The sequence below is a fragment of the Microcebus murinus genome, chromosome 13 (genome assembly GCF_040939455.1).
Source record: "Microcebus murinus isolate Inina chromosome 13, M.murinus_Inina_mat1.0, whole genome shotgun sequence".
In the NCBI taxonomy this organism is placed as follows: domain Eukaryota; kingdom Metazoa; phylum Chordata; class Mammalia; order Primates; family Cheirogaleidae; genus Microcebus; species Microcebus murinus.
The window spans coordinates 81245927-81251926 of NC_134116.1; the positions used below are offsets into that span (position 1 = coordinate 81245927).

The 6000-nt window shown below is 48.4% G+C and overlaps 1 protein-coding gene across 4 annotated transcripts in view; it reads right to left on the reverse strand.

The window, feature by feature from the left end:
* ZMYM2 (zinc finger MYM-type containing 2) overlaps positions 1 to 5093 on the reverse strand; it is a 100935-nt gene extending 95842 nt beyond the window's left edge. For 3 of the 4 annotated variants that reach the window (XM_020290489.2, XM_020290486.2, XM_012778629.3), the window contains exons 1-2: positions 5006 to 5093; positions 3836 to 3904 (exon numbers count right to left, since the gene is read on the reverse strand). The gene's annotated coding sequence lies outside the window, so the exon portion shown is untranslated. Of the gene's footprint in view, positions 1 to 3835; positions 3905 to 4711; positions 4853 to 5005 lie in introns of those variants that run through there. The other variant, XM_076009567.1, reaches the window with a different exon arrangement.
* Positions 5094 to 6000: the final 907 nt, after the last annotated feature.

Sequence of the window (6000 nt, forward strand, 5' to 3'; positions counted from 1 at the left end):
ACTACAAAGTGACTTGTTGAAAAAACAGGCTGCAAACATAAAAATTTGCAACTCCAACTATGTAAAATAGACTTGTTGATATATAACCAAAATAAAATATAAAACATGCTGCAATTGTTACCTGGATCCCTATATTCAAATTTATGGATCTATCCAACAGCAATTTTTCTCAGTGACAACTTTGTAAATCTTACGTATCAGAGCTCTGCCTAAGAACTTTTAGAGCCGAATACTTTGAAAGTGCTGTTCAATTTAAAAATTCTAATTTTATGCTCTCACAAGAATATTAGAAAATTAACCAACTGAAATTTTAAAAAAGGAAAATGCATGGAGTCCAAGCAATCTATTTCTTTCCTAATTTGAAATGCCCAACATAAAATACTGTTTGAGAATCCATGTGTTTTGAGAAAAACACTTAAGTTTGAGCTCTTCTTGCATTCCCTGAAAAAAATACAAGTTGAATATTCCAAACTATTTTATAATAAATGTCATTTAATATGAGATATATGTTAATACTGTCAAATGGGATAGAGACAGATAGTAATGCTTAGAAAAACAGAAAATATAAAATCTCTAATTATACCACAACTTTTGATAACAAAGATAGAGTTCCGGGCATTTCATACATATTCTTCCCATCACAGTAATACCAGAGTATCTCATGACAAAGATTCACTTTGTCTCAAATGCATTAAGTTTGTGCACTTTTGTACCTCAAATAAGGGCAAAATACGATGAAACCTTTAAAATATGAACACTGTTGTACAAAGATGGTATAACAAGCTCCATATCCACACAAAAATATGAAACACTCATATGTTAGCATCTGTGTGATACTTGAGTGATTCCTGGTTGACTCACATAAGGTATAAAAAGCCTACCTAGCCCATGGTTACATAAACATAGAACATAGGAAAGTAGGGACTACCTTTTATCTTTGCCCCAAAAGTTTAAAGTATAGGTAGAAGTACATACTATTAAGGGTGCACTAAAGAAGGATGCCATAAATATGCAAAGTATTTTCAACTGTCAAAGTACTTCATAAATACATCTAAAAGCATCTATAAATGTTAATACTATATAATAAAAAAATTGGCTGGGCACCGTGGCTCACGCCTGTAACCCTAGCACTCTGGGAGGCCAAGGCGGGAGGATCGCTCAAGGTCTGGAGTTCGAAACCAGCCTGAGCAAGAGCGAGACCCCCACCTCTACTATAAATAGAAATTAATTGGCCAACTAATATATATAGAAAAAATTAGCTGGGCATGGTGATGCATGCCTGCAGTCCAGCTACTCGGGAGGCTGAGGCAGCAGGATTGCTTGAGCCCAGGAGATTGAGGTTGCTGTGAGCTAGGCTGACGCCAAGGCACTCACTCTAGCCTGGCCAACAAAGCAAGACTCTGTCTCAAAAAGAAAAAATAGAAAGAAAGAAAGAAATTAATTAGCCAACTAAAAATATATAGAAAAAATTAGCCAGACATGGTGGCACATGCCTGCAGTCCCAGCTACTAGGGAGGCTGAGGCAGAAGGATCGCCTAAGACCAGGAGTTGGAGGTTGCGGTGAGGTTACTGACGCTATGGCCCTCTAGCCAGGCCAACAGAGTGAGACTCTTTTTTTTTTTTTTTTGAGACAAACTATAATAAAAGAATTTATATGGTCAAGGTCAATTAAAAAGTGTCAGGTTTTCCTCTTCTTGCTATCTGGCACATTATAGCACCACTAGTTGGTGTTTTTAAGTAAAGAAATTTTTAATTCTGAGCTAAATCACTAAGCAAAATGAGAACCACGTGTTGGTATTATTTAAAAGAATCACTGCTTTCCATTAGTATATACGTGTTGACATTACATAAAAGTCCTGATTGCATATTTTTTATGTTCCTCATCTCCAAATATCTACTAAATGTAATGAATTATCAAGCTTTCCTATCAATCAACATCACAAGAAGAAAAAAAGAAGAAAGGCAAATCTTTTGTGAAAATATGTGGTGACATACAGCATCCATCTATTTGAAAGATCTGATCCTTGATGCATTATATTTGAATGATCTAATGCCTGAAGAAAGCTTTAACCTCATTAGAAGTTATATTCATTCAAGTTATAGTGTATAATAAACAATTAGATTATTAATTGTATAGACACATTGAAAAAGAAGAGTATGTTAATTCTGCTCCAAACAGACACTGTCAGTTTTGAAACAAGGCAGTATAAAAACCTAATTGATAACTTTGGTTCTCTTATTTTAAAAAGGAGGGGGGTTACTCAGTATGGCACAAGCATTTTCCATTTCTTTACACACTGTTCTCTAACCAGAAAAAGACCATAGGCTAAGACTCTAATCTTAGATGTTTTCCACTGTCTCAATTTGTAAAATGATATATTATGTACTTTAAAGCAATATAGTTTAGTTGCTGAACTTAGGCTCTGTAATCAAACCATTTAAGTTCAAATCCTTGCTTTACCAAATACCACTAGCCGGGTATCTTCCTATGCCTATTTCCTCTTCTACAAATTAGGAATAAAAAACAGTATCTACATCACTGGGTTTTCATGGGATCAAATTACTTAACACATGTTAAAAATTAGTTTGGACAGGTATTGATAATTTTAGAATGTAAATGATGGGTACATGAAGGTTCAGTACGCCATCCTTACTCATGAAATTAAAAGATTCCATAACAAGCATTTTTTTAAAACTCAGAATTAGGCTGCCATACAATAAGGGTTCAACACATGCTATTTGTATTATCCTGCAGACTACTTGCTATTATTAAAGGAACTACTACATTACAGAATCCTGCAATGTGCCTAGAATGATGTGTATTTAGTAATGTTACCATTCTCACATCATCCTTCACAATCCATATTCAGCAAATCCTTATCATTAATTAACTACCTTTATATGGACTTAATACTTAAAACATAAACTACTACACTTATAACCCACCTCTGACAGAGATCTACAAGTTACAATATCAACTGTCAAGGGGCTGAAGAGATATAATGTGTCCACAGCGCTGACTTCACTGACATTTTGTAACCAGTTTCAATTGACTGAAGGGAAAATTGACTGATTATCTTTTATCTCACTTTCTAGCACATTACAAGACTGCCTTGAAACCAATAAATTTCAATCGTTAAATGACAATTCTCATGATTGTCATTAAGACATTCAAGAATGATCTTAAGTAAAGACTGATCAACATGGAAAATGGGAGACTAAAAGAGTAACTAGAGCAGTACACTGGTCTGATCAGCATACTAGTCGGTGAACTAAGATAAAAGATAGTACTAGCGGAGGACTCCATCCCCTTCCTAAGCAAAGACATGAAAAAGGCCTAGCAACTCATGAACCATAAGAAGAGTCCAGATTTGTGTTTTAGATCAGACATAAACAAAAAAGTAAAGGGTTCTGTGTCTCCAATCACTTTAATCAATTATCCATTGTTAAGGAAGAAAAAATTAAAGATGGTTGCATGGATAGTATTTAAAACGAAATAACTTTAATTCCCGCTTGGGAACTCTAGAGGGCACCAGAAATATGCCCTCCTTCGCACCACCCCTCCTCCCGGTAACGTGAGCAGCTGCAGAAGCCCGTCGTCTGGTTGCTGAGGTTGGTATTGCAGCAGCAGGAGCGATGTCTGCAGCGGTGGAAACAGCAGCGCCCACTCCCAGCTGCCTCACCAACCATTACCCAGGATTCGCCCCGGGGGCAGCTGCCACCCAAGGGAAAGATCCTCCCCCTCAAAACAATGGGGAGGACCAAGTCCCAAGGCGGAACCCCTACAACCTGACAATGTCCTCTATTAGCAACAAATTAGGATCAAAGGACTCACAACGGGGGTGTTTTCCTCCTCACTTTCTGCCAAAGACGCACCAGATGGGGTTGAAGCCAATTCCTGGTCCTGGGATAAGAGGAAAAATGAAAAATGGATCAAGAAAACCCAAGCTGGTGGGAGAACCAAACCCTTTCCACCAGAAGGAGGCAGAGAAGGGAGTAAGAGGTCAAGGAGGTTCGGTCCTTCTATTATAAGCCCCACCATGCGCACAACAGCCCCCTCCTGCGTAAGTGGAGCAAAACAGCGTAAAATATATGTTTGGGGCCAAAACCCAGGTGGAAAGCAAAACCTGGAAGGGAGAGGGGCCTGAGGGCACCAAGCCTGCTCCCGGGAACGGAGGGGGGAAGGGCAAACGTTGCCTCGACGCCAGCAAGGGATTTGTATTCCCTCCTAAATTTACCCACCCAGCGTCATCCCCGTCACTCTGAGCACCAATTCAGAGGTGAGGGGCGGCTCACGTCACCGCTGGGCCGATACCGTCCATATTTGCCCCAAGCAGTTGCCCTGGGCCCGAGGTTTGTCCCCCCCCTGCAGTCGGCGACCGGCAGCGCTGCCTCCCCGTCCGCCATTAGAGACCCAGCCAAACAATACGTGAGGAGCAAGAGCCGCGCAGCGCTGCGCGGGGGAAGAGAAGAGCGAAGAAGGGGGCCTGGCGGGGCAGAGGCAGCAACCCTCACCCCGAAAAACTTGGGGACCTCGGCTCCGGCGGACGAGGTGGGAGCGCAGCCCCGAGACCGCGAGAGCCGACCGGGGCGCCCCTCCCCCCCACACCCCCGCAAGAGAGAAAGGAAAATACCCCGCGACCTCCCCCGGCCGGCCGGCACCCGCGCCCCGCCGGCCCCCGGCGACCCCCGCCTCGGGGGCCCGCCTCACCCAGCCCTCCCGGCCTCGCCCGCACTCTCGCAGCCCTTCGGGCCGCACGCGAAGGCGCCTGTGACATGAGCGCAGCCCCGAGCAGCCCCCGAGGCCCCGACGCAGCAGCGGCGACGGCGGCCGCGCCGCGGGGCATTAATCCCGGGTCGGTGGGAGGCTCCGGAGGCTGCCCTCACCCATCTCCGCCTCCCCAGTCGCCTCCGCCTCCGCCTCCTCCTCCAGAGGCTGCGCTGCTCCCAGCCACCCCCACTCTCGGCGGCCCTGGACTGGAAAGACAGCGGGGATAAGCCTCACCCGGTTCTGGCTGCGGCTCCGCGGAACGAACCTCCCCTCCCCCGACCCACCCCCCTTCGGCGACACGCACAACTCCGCTCGGTCCAGTCCCGGCTTTAGCGCTGAGGAGGAGGAGGAGGAGGCAGCGGCGGAGGAGGCGGCGGCGGCGCGGCCGAGCCCGACGAGGCCCCGCCCTCCGCGCGCTCATTGGCTTGCAGGGAAGGCGGGCCGAGGTGCCTCGGGCACGTCCATTGGCTGCGTCGGCCTTCTTTCAGGACCCCCCTTGGTAGGGTGGTCCGCGGGGCTGTCCGTCAGGGCGGGCCACACCCCCGGCCCTGCCGTTCCACTCCCCCCTCCGCCAGCCTTGGGCTCCGGACCGCGTCCCCTCCCCGCCGGTTCCCCCGCCCCAACCCACCGGGTCCGCCAGGGTCAGAAGCCCGAGTTTCGGGGCCCGCCGCACCGGCCTCCGCTCGGCCCCTGGGGCAGGGGGCTCTCCGAGCCCGGGACAGCCCGACAGAGTAGGGCGGGGCCGCCTGCCCTCGCCCGGGCCTGGGCGCACAGGCCGCTGCAGCGGCTCCCCACGACTCTGCCCGAGGAGAGGCGCGGCCTCGATGCCCCAACGCCCTCCCTGTCCAGTTCCTTGAAGCCCCCCGCGAGGGGCGAGACCGGGGAGGGGCTGGAGCGGGGCCCACTGGACAGTCGGGGCCGCGGGCGAAGTGGCCCCTCGGGCGCTCTGAGGGCGGTGGGGGCACTTCCAGCCTCGCCGCGCCCCCGTGGGGAATAGTCCCCCCACCTCCCGTCATGGCTGCAGCAGGAGGAGACGACGTCCTCCATTTTGTCGGAACTGCTGTGGGAACTTGGGACCCATTCAAAACCAACCCCCGTGGGGCCGGGACACTTGTCCCCGCGAAGCCCCGACTGGGCCCTGCCATTCGGCCGAGGGAACAGCCCCAGCTTCCGGCGTCTGCGTCCGCCGGGCCGTGGGGGACAGGCGCGACGGTGGAGAGCCCCAGACG